Genomic DNA, 18994 nt, shown 5'->3' on the forward strand with positions numbered 1-18994 from the left:
TGTGAACATATTATGAAAATGGCACACGTTGTGATTTTTGTTACAAAAATTGTGAAGTCAACTTCCTCACAATCGCTACAGAGAAGAAAATTTTGGGTGCTATTCGAAGAATTGGATAGCCAATATGGAGACCTGCTATTGTACACTGAAGTTCGAGGGCTGAATAGAGGTATGGTTCTAAACAGATTTAGAGAACTTCTCCCAGCGATAAAATCTTTTGTGTCTGAAATAGATGATGGTTGCTCACGACTGTATGAGTTGAGCTGCTTGTTGGACCTGCCATTTGTAACTGATACGACAGTTAAACTAACTAAATGAGTTAAAACTAAGAACTTCAAGGAAAGAAGCAAAATATTATAGCTCTTATATCTTCTGTACGGTGTTTCATGCAGAAACTTGACCTTTGTATAGCACAGTTAAAGAAACTAAATATGAGACACTACCCTAAAATACAATCAAAACTGTCGTATCGACAAAAGTTATTCAGTCAAAAAGCGGTAAAGAAGTATACGGCCAAGTTGACAGCACTGAAGGGAGAGTTTGAAAACCGAATTTCAGATTTCATGACAATGGAGCCTGTTCTAGCTTTCGTAGCTCAACCTTTCCAAAAAGAGTGGAAGATACTCAAGTAAAATGAGTACTCTTTTCTTATGCAGCGAGACTGAACTTGAAGAGGAAGCAGTTCGATTTCAAAATAACATTGAAGTTAATGTCGGAAAACAACGAAAATAACTTTCTGATATTATTGCCTAAAATTGCCTAAAATTGTAAGTTTTGTCGTGTTTTGGGTCAACTTATCTATGTGAGGCAGCGTTTTCAGCGATTAACACACAGGGAAATCTAAGCGTAAAAATAAGCTGACTGATCCAATTTTCACGCTATGTAAATTTGGCTCTGACAAATTATTCACCAGATTATAGTTAACTTCCCAGAGATAAGCAAAGGCAAGTATCTCATTGAACTTTTTTCAACATTTATGGTAGTGTATATTTTAAGTTTTGCACATGAGAAATATCTTAAAAATTGAGTAGTAGGCCTACAACTTTTAATGAAGAATATTGGCTTTTCTGTATTTTGTGTACATAAAATGGTTAATTTTGGCTACGATATGGTTTTGTGCTTAGATCTTTATGAATTATTACGTTAGCAAATCTCTAAATGGACTAAATTGCATTTAGTAGATCTGAAGCCTAAAAAGGTTGAGCACACCTGGTCTAGAGGATCAGATAAAATAACACGGGGCACAGAGGGGTATCAACTGGCACTGGAGCTACGGTATTTAGAACTGTGAAGCAGATCTTACATACAGGTTTCGCACAAAAAAAAAGAAACTGTCTCATTTAGTGCCACCTAGCGAATAATTCGCATCCTTATTTCTGACAGCGGCTACCGCGGTAGAGTCACAGGGCATCTGCAAATCGGCCGGTACTGCCAGCCAGCACAGTGCTCACGTATTTATCTTTCATATACGCATGCGCATCACGAAATTCACACTTGACTGTTCTAGAAACAGTGCTTCGACGCGCAACATTTGTTGTAAGCCATTAACCACAAAACAGGAAGCATATTCCGGTGGAAGGAGAGGAGACTTCGTCACTTTAACACTATGGAAGCATGAATGTTTTTAATTAGCTTCTGGTTTCATGACCATAGAGCCATCAGTCAATTGTACAATGCAACACTTATCAGTATTTGAGTGCTAATAACCGATGACTTAAATACGCCCAATAACTGATAATATGAAATTTTTTAAATTATTTCATTCACAGCAAAACAGCAATGCGCTAACTACAGGGTGTCCAGAAAAGGACTCCCTGATTTCAAAATTAAATATCTCGAAAACAAAGATCGATAGAGAAATGCAGTAAACGGTATGTTTATTGTGAAAGCTGTAAGAAGTTTATACAGCAGTTTAAAATAATAATTACAAAAGCTGCTAACAGATGGCGCTGTAATCGCCATACGTAATGCCTAGTATAAATAGTGATCCGAAGCCCAGAGCGATCAGTTCCACTATTGAAACGTGAAAGGAGGTTAGCGTACCGAAGGAAGAGATTAAAACCATGTACTCCATTGAACAACGCGTTTTTCTGGTGCTAGAGTACCACAGGTTAGAAGAGAGTCCTACGCCAACAAGGCGACGTTTCCAAGCACGATTTAATGTTCCAAAAGGACCCGATGCGAAAACCATTCGTACGCTCTTCGCAAAATTTCAACGAACAGGCAGCGTAACTGATGATCTAGTGGGGCATGTTGGCCGCAAGCAAACCGCAGTTACGCCTGAAAATATCGCCACAGGTACAGCGAATCTTATAGACATCAGGCCTTCTTAAACCAATAGTTCTTTTCACTGAGCTTAGTTCTTTTCACTGAGCTTAAAAGAGTTCTATGTTTTATTGGCGGACGAAAGACGCACTGAACTAGTAATCTAGTAGTAGTGGTTCAAAATGGTTCAAATGGCCCTGAGCACTATGAGACTTCTGATGTCATCAGTCGTCCAGAACTTAGAACTAATTAAACCTAATTAACCTAAGGACATCACACACATCCATGCCCGAGGCAGGATTCGAACCTGCGACCGTAGCGGTCGCTCGGTTCCAGACTGTAGCGCCTAGAACCGCACGGCCACTCCGGCCGGCAGTAGTAGTGGTACAAGGTACGCTCCACCATGCACCATACGGTAGGTTGCGGGATGTGTAAGTGGGTGTAGATACAGATATAGATGTAGAGGGTAGGGAAATAGAAGAAGGAAGGGAGGACAGGGAGGGAGGGAGGGAGGGAGGACAAGGGGGGAGGGAGGGAGAGAGGGAGAGAGACTTCATCTCAGCACTCAACGTATGGTAGAAACATCAATTGGCAACATGTTAAACGTTGGGAATAAATTATTCTGGCCGCAGACCCACGCAAAAGAAACAGTAAAATGGATAAATGAGAGAGCGAGGAAGAGATGAATGACGACGATTTAAGGTGCCAGCACATAACAGTCATATGGCTGGCGTTGAGTCATTATTGACGTCGTTCGCCTCAGCCGACGAAATGTAATCTTCCGTTGTTTCTTTGTTGCTCGGGTGAATAACTGGGACACCACCTTCGGAAGAGTGGGGCCGTCATTGGCTATTCTGGAACTTGTGATAAGATCTGGAAGGGCCATGGTGAGGTGTCACTTCTTTCTGCCGGGTCCTCGACCCTGTGCGAGGGGTGAGGAGATGAGCGATATGGCAACTTACCTGCGCTGTGCTTCCCGCCGTGCTGAGCAGGTATCAGCAGGAGAAGGAGAAGCAGGAACATTTCGGAGCGCGCCGAGGCGACCTGTCACCTGCGCACACAGACGAGGCACTTAGTTAATAATTGACGCCAAACGAGGTGGCGCGCTATTTTCAGTCCTGTAGTCTACCAGGCCAGCGCAGGCCGCACAATGCGTGACACACAGTTGCATCATGCCTAGCACCAGGACCGGAACCAGGATACAGTTTTATAGACTTTTTTGGTCAGTGCCACTGTTTGCTTTCTGTAGTTTATAAATCCAACAATTAAATATAAAACTGCTTTTATATACAGAGGGGTCCAAAAAAAATGTATCCTCTGTTTAAAAGTCCATAACTGGATAACTAATTGACGGAGTTGTCTCATCTTTGGTAGTGTAATCGTTTGTAGTTCCGGCAATCGCCACACAAGCTTTGTATTGCGTTGATTTGTTTTGTCAGATGACAGTTGCCAGATAGTCAGTGTTTTGTTCTCAGTTGCACCTGGTTACTCGAGTAAGCTTGGCTGGAGCAAGGTTTACATTCGATGAAAGGAAGTCAGTTTTGAAATGACATTTTAATGACATTTTAAGTACGAAAACATTAATGAGGTTCAACGGCAATGGCGAAATGAGTATCAAACAGAGCAACCGACACTTTTAACGATTCGTCGCATTCGAGACAAATTTGAAGCCGAAGGCTCTGTTAAAGACGTACACAAACAACGGTCTGGACGACCTGTAACAGTAACAAGTCCGTCGTGTGTTACAACAATTCACTCGCTCACCACAAAAGTCTGTGAGACAGTGCGCCCCTGAAACTGGAGTGAGTCGCTCAAGTGTTCGGTGAATTTTGAAGACAGCAAAGTGGAAGTGCTACATCCCACGATTGCTACACGCAATGAACGAGGACGACCCAGATCATAGAATGGAGTAGTGCTAGTGGTTTACTAACATGGTGCGCAACGATGAAGAGTTTGCAGAGATGATTGTGTGGTCAAACTCAATGGTGCAGTAAATCGCCACAATTGCATCTACTGGGCCGCCGAAAATCCGAACGCCCATGTAGACAAAGCCGTGAATTTGCCAGGAGTAAATGTGTGGTGTGGGTTGTCTTACCGGGGCTTGATTGGGCCATTCTTCTTTGACGGCACAGTTACCGGTGAGTTGTACCTTCAGAAGCTTCAGACATCCATTTTACCTGCAATCCGAGACTTGTATGGAGACGGAAGAGTTTAATTTCAAAAATATGGTGCCCCAGCCCACTACCAAAATCGTGTTAGGGCGTATCTCGACGAAAATCTACCAGGAAGATGGATAGGCCGTAGAGGTGCTGTGGAGTATCTACCACGACCCCAGACCTAACTCCTCTGGACTTTTACCTGTGGGGAACACTAAAGGACGTCGTTTATCGACAAAAGCCACGCACATTGGATGAATTTCGAGAATCCATCGTACATTCATGTGCAAATATCCAACTGAACACGTTGCAGTCAGTAGTTCGTGCTGCAGTTCGGCGGAATCGTTTGTGTGTGAATTTTAATGATGACCATTTCGAACACCTACAGTGATATCTTTAAGTTGGACTTTAAGCTACATTTTCACCAAAACTGAGACAACTTCGTCAATTAGTTTGCAAGTTATGGACTTTTAAACAGTGGATACATTTTTTGGACCCCTCTGTATTAATAAAAATAGCAAATTGTTTAATTCCAATTAAATACATAAAAATTCGGTTGCTCAGTGGTTGTATGGTTACAGATGATGACAATATACAACTGCTGACAACTGTTTCTAGTGAAGAGCTGCTTCGCATTATACACTGAAGCGCCAAAGAGACTGGTATAGGAATGCGTATTCAAATACAGATATATGTAAACAGGCACAATACGGCGCTGCGGTCGGGGACACCTGGCGCAGTTGTCAGATCGGTTAGTGCTGCTACAAAAGAAGGTTAGCGAGATTTAAGTGAGTTTGAATGTGGTGTTATAGTCGGCACACGAGGATGGGATTCAGCATCTCCGAGATAGCGATGAAGAGGGGATTTTCCAGTGCGACCATTTCACGAGTGTACCGTGAACATCACGAAATCGGTAAAACATCAAATCTCCGACATCGCTGCGACCGGAGAAAGATCCTGCAAGCAAGGGACCAACGAAGACTGAGGACAATCGTTCAACGTGACAGAAGTGCAACCTTTCGGCAGATCGCTGCAGATTTCAGTGCTGGGCCATCAACAAGTGTTAGCGTGCGAACAGTTCAACGAAATATCATCGATATGGGCTTTAGGAGCCGAAGACCCACTCTGTACCCTTGATGACTGCAAGACACACAGCTTTACGCCTGGCCTGGGCCCGTCAACAACGACATTTGATTGTTAGTGACTGATAACATGTTGCGTGGCCAGCCAAGTCTCGTTTCAAATTCTATCGTGCGAATGGACGTGTGCGGATATGGAAACAACCTCATATATCCATGGACCCTGCATTTCAGCAGGGGACTGTTCATACTGGTGGAGGCTCTGTAATGATGTGGGCCAATGTAGTGGGAGTGATATGGGGCACCTGATACGTCTAGATATGACTCTGGCAGGTGACACGTACGTAAGAATCCCGTCTGATCACTTTCTTCCATTCTTGTCCATTGTGCATTCCGACGAACTTGGGCAATTCCAGTAGGACAATGTGACACCTCACACTTCCAGAATTGGTACAGAGTGGCTCCAGGAACACTCTTCTGAGTTTAAAAACTACGGCTGGCCCCCAGACTCACCAGGATGAACATTATTGAGCATATATGGGATGCCTTTGCAACGTGCTGTTCAGAAGAGATCTCCACCCCCTCGTACTCCTACGGATTTATGGACATCCCTGCAGGACTCATGGTGTCACATCCCTCCAGCACTACATCAAACATTAGTCGAGTGCATGCCACGTCGTGCTGCGGCACTTCTGCATGCTCGCGGGGTCTCTACACGACATTAGGCCGGTGTACCAGTTTCTTTGGACCTCATTATAAAAATGTCTCCTTTCAAACAGATACCTGGACCTGATGGAATACCAGTGGGAATTTATATACCCGGTGGAAAGCTGACTGGTATGATCATCGAAATAATCGATGGTACTTCTACACCACCAGAATTCAAAGAAGGTGTTAGAGTGTCAATGCGCAAAGGAAGAGGGACAAAAGATGTGAGCAGTGCGAGGCCTTTTCACAAGAACTCAATTCCAGTAGTTGCAATGTAATACTTACTTGCTTGTCTCTAGATATGTCTGCACAACAAGCTTGACTGTTTCGGCTTACAATGCCATGTTCAAATGCACGTCTACGTGGAGCTTACGATTATATGGCACCTAGGAACCAACCGTGAGCTTTCTGTTGAGAAATGTTGTTATTATAATCACGTAGCTGGTATAATATGAAATTTTTGCGTTATAATAATGGTTTGATAGCTATTTGACGGTTGGGATTCTAGCTAGACTAGCGGTGCCCCAGCTGCAATGAAGTACACAGTAGAGTGTGGTATGGGACACGAGCATTTGGCGAATTGCTGTAGTCTGTATATTGTGGTTCTAACCTTGACTTGGCGAGGAATCGCCCATCCTTCACATACCTGGCAATGTTTTAGAAAGAGTACTTGTACAGCTGTTATAGGAGACATGCACTAACCTCTTATCGCGAGCTGAAGATGGTAAATATGCTCACGGTAATCGACAATAAAGGTTGTCTGGAAGTGATCTTGCCCAAGAAGTTCATCTTCTCTAAAGTACCACTGTAATATGTTTGTATGACCTTGGATTGCAGCAGCTATTGTTATAGAACAAGTAATTTTTTTCTTTACTGTCTTAAGCATACTGTTAATTAAGAAATATTTCATCAGATGGGTTTCGCTTTTATTTGAAAAACGTCATCGTGGATGATTGGCATTTATAGCTCCATTTTACATATTTGATGAACCAACGAAATCAGATCCCTATATTCTATAAATCAAGCCTCAATTTGGGAGCTATGTATATCTAGTAGCTAACTATGTGTCAATATTATGTTGCTGATAAATGGTGGTCACTTTGACTTGGCTGCAAAATACAGTGACTGACATGGGTTCAGGAAATCACGTTAAGAGGTTACCTATACTATTCAAGGTTAGTATACAAGAAAAAAGTGATACAGTTGTATTCATTACAATGAGGAGCCCCTTCGACAACTGAAAGAGGAAAGGAGAGGTCGTGGCCTACGCTTCTCATTATCGGATTGCATGTTAATCTCTTCAGCTGAATTCCCACCGTCTCTCGATTTTCTCATGGATCAAGTTATGTGTGTTAAATGGGGAAATGAAGATCGGAAACGCCTTTGATGCTAATCGTACAGCGAATGCTATGCAGCAGCAGAGGATTTCAGGTTCCCTTTGCTCTCATTAACAATACAATTTTAATACTGAGCTCTACATGCAGCCGTAACAGCCATCGACACTAAGTACGAGACCAAGGTGAAACATGCACGGCCTGGCGCAGAGATGTCATTGATACCGATGAAATTGCCTTTTTTGTACTGCTTTGTATTACGCAGTAGTGTAAATCAAGTGTCAATTTGTTCTTCTGAATGGTTTTGTTTATGGCGCACTTTCAAATAGTAAATGTTCTAGAGCAGGAGTCTCCAAACTACGGCCCGCGGGCCGAAACCGCGTTAGCTGGCCGGTCATCCCCGGTATCCGGCCCGCCAAATATTTGAGGTGGTACCTATACCGTCAACAATTGAGTTTCGAGGCCTATCGCGACCAATACACCGCGACATTGTCGGAGCTCTATCTTTACAAAGCGGAAGGTCGTGGTTAAACTTGTGGCTATCCACAATAAACAGACAGACCATGCTCCGTGCGATAGTGAAGAAAAAAAAAGGTTAACAGACTAGTTTGGCGAAAACATTTTAAGTAAAAAATTCTTTGCATTTTATTCTACTCACGAGTCTGGTGCAAGTCTCTCAAATGGACGCCACTTCGGCGACTAGCCTTAGTAATCAGTCATTATGGAAGATGCTTCTTAAGCGAGGTTTCACTTTCTTTTGATTACGTTGTAAAATACATACAGAATGTGCAGTGACATACTTTTTTGTCGGTGGAATTCGCCAGAATAAAATACGACAGAATTTCGGTCAGGTATATCCACCAATCAAAATTATGTAATTAAATAAAAATCGTAGTTCGTTTCAGGGCTAGCTATTCACACAACCTTAGATTTTTGCGATTTCATCTTTCCTTTAGCCTTAGATTACGGTGATCATGGAGTGCTAGGGTGCTTTAATCCCACTAGGTAGATCTTGGCCCTTATGACTTCGTGGAGGAGTCAATGTGGCCCGTGGACTAAAAAGTTTGGAGACCCCTGTTCTAGTTTTCGACCAAATGGATACCGAGCCGCCACAAAAAATCGGCTTATCACTGGTGGAAATTTATTCAATGTTGCTTAGGATTTGTAAGTAAGCTGATTCTTCATTTTCAACGGTTAAGATAATGACAACTCCATTCAAATTCCCTTGTACTTTAAGATTATCAACGTGAGGGACGTCAAATAGCTGCAACCAGACATGTACAATCAAGGCATTGCACCATATAACAATAGACGATCGACCAGTAATGGTGTATTACATAGTGAACACCTTAAGCTTCAGAAGTGGGAGCACGGTATCCATCAAGTAACGGATTAGCTACAAGAAACTTTTGTGCAAAAAAGGTGCTATCTTTGTAGAATAATGACCAAAAGCAAATTGGAAAATCAGCTTCCCATTGATGTCAGGAGTTTTTCAGAACAAATACTCCTCCTGGAAAGATTATTTTCAGTGCTTTCTCATTACAATATTAGTTCATTACTTTGTAAGGGGTAAAAATAACTGACCAGTACTTCTTGATCAACTCAATTAAAGAGATACTCGAGGAGAAAGTAGGATTACGAAACAAAACAAAAAATTCATCTCTCACAGGCAGCAAAAGGTGTTTTAGCAACAGTTAACAGGAGTAACTGGAGTAATAATTTTTTAATACATCCACACTATTCACCGGCAACAGCACCTCTAACTTCCGCCTCTTCCCACATCTGTACAAATGTGTGGCAGATGCACGATTTTAGTCCGATGAAGTGACGGCTGCCACAGAAAATTATTTTGCACACGTTCCAGATTTGTACAACAAGGAAGGAATCTACTCACTGAAAATGCGTTAAAGTGAAATTTCCTAAAATGGGACTATTTCTAGAAAAAAGTGCGTTTCAAGCCTGTAAAACAGTCTTCCTGTGACAAACACAGGATCTTTTTCATCTCGGCGTCACGAGCAGGATGAAAGACACCATTACTGCATTTACATTTCTTTCACGAAAGGGGGCAATCAGCGCAAAGCAAAATAGTCTCGCAGGCAATATTGCAATACGATCGACTTCGCTGGAAACGAATTTACAATGTAACTTTATTCTCTTTCATAAAATTTTGCCCACAAAATATCATCGCCATTTCAAGCTTCTGTATAAAGTACGACAACACTGTATTTTACAACCAGAGCAGAACTGCGTCTTAAAATAGTTCCCAGGAAGTTAGCAGGCAACTACACAGATTCTATTCTCCTGAACAGCCGATTCACGTTATTCAGCACGCATATATTGTCCGCGGCGAAAAGCTGATACATAGACAGTCAGTAACACTGAGTCTCGAATCGCATACATGATCACTGAGAACAAGAAAGGCTCTCATATATGCAGACAGATTCAAGGAAAAACGCTGGCAAAAGTTCAGGCAATGGAAGTAAACGAGTTGTTGTGATTACTGACCATTCGTTTCACTCACGCTCGGTTGGGAACGGCCGAAGAAGAATACTGAGTGAAACTAGTACAGTATTTAACACCGCTGACACGCACTTGGATTGCACCACGGACAACACTCACGAAGTCAGCCGGAAGCTACGGGCTGCGAGGTTCCCTCTCATTCTTGCCTGCACTCTTGCTTCCTCATTGGCTGTGGTCACCACTCAACACTTCCCGCAGAGCTTCTGCGAACTACTCATAGCCGTCCCATGTGTAGGACAATTCCTTCTGCACAAAACGTTAGCGTCGTTTTACACAACGAAACGGTAACGTCCCATCATACGCCGATTAGTTCTGAAGAGCTCTAACACCGCGCGAGTCAGGGGTTGGGTTGATTTGGTGGAAGAGACCAGACAGCGAGGTCATCGGTCTCATTGGATTGTGCAAGGATGGGGAAGGAAGTCGGCCATGCCCTTTCAAAGGAACCATCCCGGCATTTGCCTGAAGCGATTTAGGGAAATCACGGAAAACCTAAATCAGGATGGCCGGACGCGGGATTGAACCGTTATCCTCCCGAATGTGCGCGAGTCAGGAACAACAACCTGTATATCAGATAATCTGGACAACTGATGTTGGACAGGCATTATATTAGGGGTTGGGTTGATTTGGTGGAAGAGACCAGACAGCGAGGTCATCGGTCTCATTGGATTGTGCAAGGATGGGGAAGGAACTAGGAAGTAGGCCGTGGCCTTTCAAAGGAACCATCCCGGCATTTGCCTGAAGCGATTTAGGGAAATCACGGAAAACCTAAATCAGGATGGCCGGACGCGGGATTGAACCGTCATCCTCCCGAATGTGCCCGAGTCAGGAACAGCAACCTGTATATCAGATAATCTGGACAACTGATGTTGGACGGGCATTATATTGCATACTTTCAGAAGGAGATAGCACAGTAAATAACAATACATCCAAAATTAGGCAAGTCACAAAATGATTTTATTGTTCGAGACAAGAATTAGAAATAGAATTTTTAGGATACAACAAAATGTTATCTACATTGAAATTTTATGCCTTTATCGATACAGCAAGAATTTTATTTTATCCGTGCTGGATGCTGTTGTACTCCGTAGCCGTTGAGGATTGTTGATGAAGATCACAACCAGCCACAATTCTGTAGCGAGACTACGAATGCAATTCTTCTCAGCCGCTGAGGGAAGCAATTTTCCACATACTGAACCTAAACCTACAGTTTAATAAAAGAGAAATACTCGCAATATTTGTTTTTTTAAATACAGCATCTCACAGAAAATATTCAGTTTGTTTCGTACATCACTTTTGCTGTCATAGCTATTGACAGAAGTGGCCTGCATTTTCATTTCTGAAATTACCCAAATTCAGCTATGAATAATCGAAATCTTAGCTAATATCACTGAAACGTTCAAATGATAGCAACATGCTGCTCGGACGGATAGTGTTATCCCCTTGGAGTTTTCTTTCCTAGCAGAGGTATGGGGAAAACGTTGGGATAATTTAATTTAAAGGCTACGGAAAATGGTCCAAAGTAAGTTACATTACCCGGGCTGTCATTATCAAATCCAGTTTCCTTTCCTTGATCATCGAATACACTGTTGGCAAACAAAATATTTCGCCGCATTCATTGATAGCTTGAGGCTTTCAACAAACAAAAGTACAATCCCATTTACAGTACGCTCAACTCACAATTATCAGCTACAGCCAAGTGAAAGCTGATAGCTGATGCAATCGGCATAAAAATATCTGTGTTGTGATATTGTTTCTGACAAAGATAGAACATAAATACCCAGTGTTTCGCAATTACACAATCACATATTGAGAGAAGGTGAACTGTAAGCTATTTGCCACCCCGCGAAAAAAATACCGATCGCCACTTTTCAGTTGGTTTCATACGGTGTTACAGACTGCAGAAATTCCACAAATAGGTGACAGCGTATTATACCTCGTGACATTCACGCAAACGGCATCCCGAAACAAGTCGTAGATACACACGGGACCAATACACAAACCGAGAAAAACCTAGCCACATGACATGCGACTTTTAGACTGTTCGGTACACAAAACATGTACTGCTGATCCCTGAAGACTCATATGAACCATGGCGACGAGTTTCAAACAACACGGCCGAACCGCAGGATTCAGCAGCAGCCTAGTTATCAGCATGCTGTGCAGTTGCTATTCTAATACAGCTCCCGACCGAAAGTCAAACAAAAAATACGGCAAAACTTACGTGCTTGTGTACGTAGATAAAGCACATTTCAACGACTTCTAGCTACCCTAGGATTAGTCCTTTTTTCTGAGAGGAGGCCGATGTATTCGAGCTCTGCTACCGACTGAATCATAGAAATTAGTTATGGTAGACCTCTGTCGGGGCAAATAGCAGTAATTTCGGAAGGACACCTTCTGCATGATCGCGCCAGAAAGTACACGAAATTCCTTTTCTTATTGGTTCGGTGGACCTCGTGCGAAATAGCTTTGCACATGCGCAAAACGCACTCTCATTCTCAATGCTGTGCGAGTCCACCCCTTTGTTTCTTCCACTGACAGCTGTATATCGTCTTGAAATTAGAAACTGCTTGCGAAAGTTATGAAGCTCCCCAACTTTAAACTAGTATTAGAACGCCTGCTGACGCCTGCTGTGAAATTCGTTAAATCGTCTCATCGTCCACGGCGCAGATAGTAGCAATTCATTATCGGATGAGATGACTAAATACTAATACATTACAATGGTTAAGGAACGCTTATTTGCAGTTTACTATGTGTCTTCCAACGCCGCTGCTGAGTAAACCACGAAACAGTACCGCTCTAATTAGTTCATGTTCCTCAGAAACAGTGAAGTTTGCGTTTTGGCGCCTCGCCTACGGAACGGTTCATATTTCCACATGGCGACGGCGCAGAGAGAGGAAAGTGCAACCTGCGAGACGAGGTCTTTAAAACAGCCACGGTGAGCCGTTAAGGCTTCAGTGCGCCGGAACTTCACGTTTATCCTCATCTGCAGGGAATCCCGCTTACGAGCTACATCCTGGTAGCAGGAAAATGGCGCACCCAACAGGCAAAAAACGTGTGAGACCCGCGTTTCCAGGCATCCATCACATGCGTTATCCCTGTCCTTTTCACGAGCACTGTAAACTATTTGAAATAAGCCCGTGACATTTACTTATTTCTCGTCCGTAAGGTACCGTGTTTAAAGTCCCGCCGACGATGAGTTCACTAGAGACAGAGTGCAAACTCGGAATGAGGAAGGCTGGAGAAGGATTTCGGCAGTATCCTTATACAAAGGCACTATTTCGACATCTGCATTAATCCGGATGGCCGAACGGGAGTTTCAACCGCCGTCCTAAAAGTGTCTCAGCAGTGCGCCATCTCGTTTTGTGTGTAAGAGTACAGCTCTTGCACCCCTCTCATTCTGAGCCCCTCATCCACCTTTACGCAAACAGAATGATTTTTATGCCGCTATAGTTTTAGTCATAATGTCTGTACAGCACTTCGGTGATCATATTTCACTAGTATTTTATTTTTACCTACATCTGCACTCCACAAGCCACCTTACGGAGGGTCGCAGAGTACTTTCTGTATCACTGGCATTTTCCCCCTTCCCTGTTCTAGTCGCGAAAGGTTCGCGGAAAGGAAGACTGTTGGTGAGCTCTCGTGCGAGCTCACATCTCTCTAGTTCTACTTTCACGGTATTTTCGTAGAAGGAAGCAATGTTTTTGCTGACTCTTCGACGAATGTATGCTCTGAACTGTAACAGCTAACCACGCCGTGATGCTGAAGCGTCTGCCACTGCAGTTGGCTGAGCATCTCCGTTACACTTTCGCGCTTACGAAAGACTCTGTGACGAAGCGCACTGATCTCCTTTGGACCTTTCTCATTTCCTCTACCAATCCTATCTGGTACGGTTCCTAATTTGACCAACAATATTCAAGTGCTGCTCGGACGAGGGTCTTGTAAGCTATCTCTTTCGTGGATGAACTACATCTCCTAAGAATTCTTCCGATGAACCTCAGTCTGGCATCTGCCATACCTGCGATTAGTTTTCTGTGGCCGTTCCACTTTAAATCGCTTCGTACGGATATTGCTGGATATTTCATGGACGTGACAGCTTCCAGTGACTGTTGTGCTATCTCGTGTAAGTAGGCTGTTTAGGTTTTTTTTATTGGTAACGCCACGTAGCGCTCTGTATGAAAATCACTGGCTGTGCTGTGTGCAGTCTGTGGCTGGTTTGCATTGTTGTTGGCTATTGTAGTGTTGGGCAGTTGGCTGTGAACAGCGTATAGCGTTGCACAGTTGGAGGTGAGCTGCCAGCAGTGGTGGATGTGGGAAGAGAGATGGCGGTGTTTTGAGAGCGGATAATCTGGATGTGTGTCCATCAGAAACAGTACATTTGTAAGAATGGATGTCATGAACTGCTGTATATATTATGACTATTAAGGTAAATACATTGTTTGTTCTCTATTAAAATCTTTCATTTGCTAACTATGCCTATCAGTAGTTAGTGCCTTCCATAGTTTGAATCTTTTATTTAGCTGGCAGTAGTGGCGCTCGCTGTATTGCAGTAGTTCGAGTAACGAAGATTTTTGTGAGGTAAGTGATTTGTGAAAGGTATAGGTTAATGTTAGTCAGGGCTATTCTTTTGTAGGGATTATTGAAAGTCAGATTGCGTTGTGCTAAAAAATATTGTGTGTCAGTTTAAGCACAGTCATGTATAATTTTTCTAAGGGGATGTTTCATATGGCGACCCTGCCAGGATTCGAACCTGGAATCTTCTGATTTTTTTCGTGTAGTTTGTGTAATTAGTGTAGCTATTGTTTATTGCTAGTGCGTAATTGTAGAGAGAATCTCCTTTGTAGTTGCAGTCTTTCATTGTTGTACAGTAAAACAGTTGTGGCATGCATGTAGATTTGCACCAAGTATTTCGCAGCTGCACTAGCAATTAACGAGATATTATTTTCAGTGCTATGTTAATGTGTTCTCTTATTTTTGCTCTTCAAATTGTGCTTTTCTGTGTTATCGTGTGAAATATTGTGACAATAATGGCGTGTGAAAAACGTAACACTAGACTCCAAAGTAAACTGAGAAATAATAGTGACGACGAGCGTAGCTTATCAGCACCATTGTGTAATGAATTAACAGACATTCGAAGTAGTAATTTGGTAATTGTGCATAGGCAAATGGAGCGGGCGGCAAATACTGGTGTAGACAATGAAACAAGTAGTGAACAGGGAAGCATTATCGATTGATCGGTCGGCAACAGCTCGCCTCAGGAATCCGAAATGACAGAACACAATATTGCAAATACTGTAGACTCTGGTTTTGGGTCCTCACCGTTTTCTCAAATGAATCAAGACACATTTTCTGCTTGTCAAAATGTGAATGTTGCCGGTGAAAATGCACTGCTAAAAAGCATAGAGAAACAGATTCCAGACACTAATACACTATTATTGCAATTAATGCAAGAAATAGAACAAAATCAGAGACTAACACAGCAAAAGCTTCAAAAGTTAGACACAACGCTTGAACAAACACGTGAAGATTTAACTGCTGAGTTACATAACATTGAATCGAAATGTCAAAAAGTCTGTAATGACGTAAAAACACAAATTTGTGAGCATTTTCAACCTATTTTTTCGCGGCATGAAAATGCATTACAGTATCACGAAGCAGTTATAAAAGAACTGCAAACTATTGTTCATGAAAATCATGAGACCTAGCAAGCTAAAATTGACTCAGTTGCATCTACCGATTCGGTTACACAACTTGCAAAAACTCAGGAAAACTTAAAGGACACAGCAGATACTCTGAAAATTGGTTCAGAAAGACACATGGAGGAAATTAGTTCATTATCAGAGAAAGTAGTTGAACTTTCGGATCAGCTAAATAATTTATCCACGAAGGTAGATGATAATCTGAATGACACAAAACCGATAGTCTTTAATGACACAGAAGAGTGTGAACAAATTAGGAAATTCAAACAAAATCAGAATCAAATTAATACGCAACACCAAAGAGAAATCCGGGAAGTACAAGATCAGCTGACACAGGTAATACAAGAATTATGTATTTCAGAGGACACTCGCGCTCCAACACGGGAAGAGGGACATAGAAATACGGAACAGCCACAAAATAATAACACGGGGTACTTCGGAAACTGTGCAAGAAATTGGCAAGGTACACCGAATTTTGAGATGGAACCGCCGAAACGACGTAACAATGACCGATATGCGACTCGCCGACATGATGATTTTGACTATAAGCTGTTTATTACTACACGTAAATTCAAAACATTTAAGAATTCCGGCAACGACATTCATCCACAAGCGTGGCTTCATCAATTCTATCATTGTTTTCCTTCCAACTGGTCATTAGAGCACAGATTAGAATTTATGTGTGGCTATTTAGAGAATGATCCAGCTGTAAGAATGCGATCGGTCATTCACGATTGCCACAGTGAAGGAGAATTTTATCATGCCTTCCTCTCAGCATACTGGTCTCAAGCTACACAAGACCGAGTAAAACATAGCATCATAATGATGAAACATTTCGAACAATCTGAATTTTCCAGTCTCGTGAAATATTTTGAAGACATGTTGCACAAGAATCAGTACCTGTCAAACCCATACAGCCCCTCAGAACTCATCCGCATTTGCTTAATCAAATTACCTGAACATTTACGACATATTATTTTGGCAGGATGTTGCAAAGACGACATTGAAGCTTTTCAGGAACTCTTAAAAGAATTAGAAATTGACACTGACAATCGCGGAACGCGAAAACAGGAACATAACAATTACAGGTCACATCCGTCGCAATTCCGCGATGAAAGCAATAATAACTGGACACGACAAGGCTATTCTCACAACACAAATCGTGACCAAAACAGACACCACCCGTATGACAACCGTTGGCAGAGTAGTAATAATTACAGGGAAAGATCACCTCTCCGCGGTAGTGACTATCACAGAGACAATCAGAGAAACAGACAATATGGGAACCAAAATGATTATTATCAAGGGAGACAGAATAACTTTCGACGCAACGGTCCAGCGCGTAGTTACGATTCAGGGAGAAATTCTCCTCCACGTGACCGACAAGAAAGAAACTATGGAGTCTACCGACATGACGACAGACGATATGATCGTAACGACAGACCTGAATTGCATCAGAACTTGCGGGATTCAAACAGGGCAGGGCCCTCTCGACAAGGTGAATTTGTGGAAGTTAGGTCTCCTAATCCCAATAACGACGCGCGCCAACAAAGAGACAGAAAATGACTCGCACCGCAGGCAGCCAGGTGCACTGGCTGGCTCAGAGAAATATAACATAGACGCTAACCATGAGAAAAATTCCAGTATTTCTTACCTACGTATACCACATGAAAACTGCATTGAAACTGAAACTCTGCGTACTAGAAAGAGTAAAGGATTGGACCACATTTCACATGTAAAACCGTTTATTGAAAGATAATCTGCTTTTTAACTTAGTCTTTGCCATAAAATTTTTCACGTCACGCTACTAGTACGCGTTGTCAGACTTAGCAACTGTTAACATGCAACTATGTTTTAATGTTAACTATCCAGTCTAGAACCTAGGGAACATATGTAGACAGTAATTACGAATGCATTGTTATAGTGAACAGATGACACAGTGTTATTGTGTGTGTACATTCTTGCTTGTTAGTTGTATGCTTACGTAACGACTATAAGGCTCACATACTTAGAGCATATACCAGTACCGCTGACGAGATTTTAATGCAACATTTTGGTTTACTTGACAATACATTCTGGATTTAAAGTATTTTCTGTGAGATTAAAGATGACTTAGCATTTGGTTTCTTTGACAGCTACACGATTATATCACGACACTACTAATATGTGACACAATTTACATTGTTGCTTTTGCGGTGTATCTGTTTTATATCTGCACAGTTTTTCTGAATTCTTCTGGAAAGTAAAACATGTTTTAATAGTAACTTTTGTGGTATAGCTACTATGAGACACCCTTTTCCGTAGCACAACAATACGTTACAGTATAGTACTTTCTTGATCACGGTAAGGTACGTAATAACTACGATATCTATACGCAAAGAATTTCACTTTCGTTTATGACGACGTAAGTACACTGACTTCAGCAGAACTTTGCTTACAGAGGACGATAACTACGACACTCCCACAGAATTATCTTACAGCAAGACGCACATTTAGCGCTACAGGACACGCATTTGAGTGATTAATTTTGTACTTGAACCATTTATTTTTAAAGATTTTTGAATTACAATCATACAAAGGTTTTCTGTGATACATTTCATTCCATTGCTGTAATCTGTAACATCTGAGGGTATAATTACATTAATCCTCAGGGGGGTACACGCTTACTTTGTGTACCATGTGTTTGGCAAGCACAAGGAGCCCTAGCTAATATGGTATTTGCTTATACAACTTTACACATCGGTACCATATTTCTGTAACACAGAATTACACAGCTATCTGATCATTTAACTGAGAGAGACAAACATTTTTTTTTACTACATCAGTGACAGATGTTTATGCAATTACACAGTTGGATAACTTCACACTTACGAAATTTTATTTTGTCTGAACTTTGTGAACTGTTCATATTTTTTCCGAACCATTGTGATACTATGTGAGCTTTGAATGATATATTTGGTATGGGATCATGATTTTTAAAGTACGTTTGAGGTAGATGACACTATTGAAATGAGCAGAGAATTTTCTTTAGGTTTTGATATTACTGGAGGAAGCTACGACGATTTTGAGATTTGACTGAGGTGTTATGATGTTATTATTACGACGACCATGTGTATTTTGCTGTTGAGGTATCTTTATGATCAATAAGCTGATGCTATATGAGGAATTTGATTATGCTACGTATTTATTATGATGAAATATTGAAGTGTCGACCCAAGATTGACGTGTCGACGAAT

The 18994-nt window shown here is 41.9% G+C and overlaps 1 protein-coding gene across 2 annotated transcripts in view; it reads right to left on the reverse strand.

Annotated features, from left to right (window-relative positions):
• The window catches only part of LOC126262594 (3-hydroxy-3-methylglutaryl-coenzyme A reductase), a 436833-nt gene that overhangs the window by 311315 nt on the left and 106524 nt on the right, over nucleotides 1-18994 (reverse strand). For both annotated transcript variants that reach the window (XM_049959331.1, XM_049959334.1), the window contains exon 2: nucleotides 3228-3316. The gene's annotated coding sequence lies outside the window, so the exon portion shown is untranslated. The remainder of the gene's footprint in view (nucleotides 1-3227; nucleotides 3317-18994) is intronic.

This window comes from Schistocerca nitens, chromosome 6, assembly GCF_023898315.1.
Source record: "Schistocerca nitens isolate TAMUIC-IGC-003100 chromosome 6, iqSchNite1.1, whole genome shotgun sequence".
Taxonomy (NCBI): Eukaryota; Metazoa; Arthropoda; class Insecta; order Orthoptera; family Acrididae; genus Schistocerca; species Schistocerca nitens.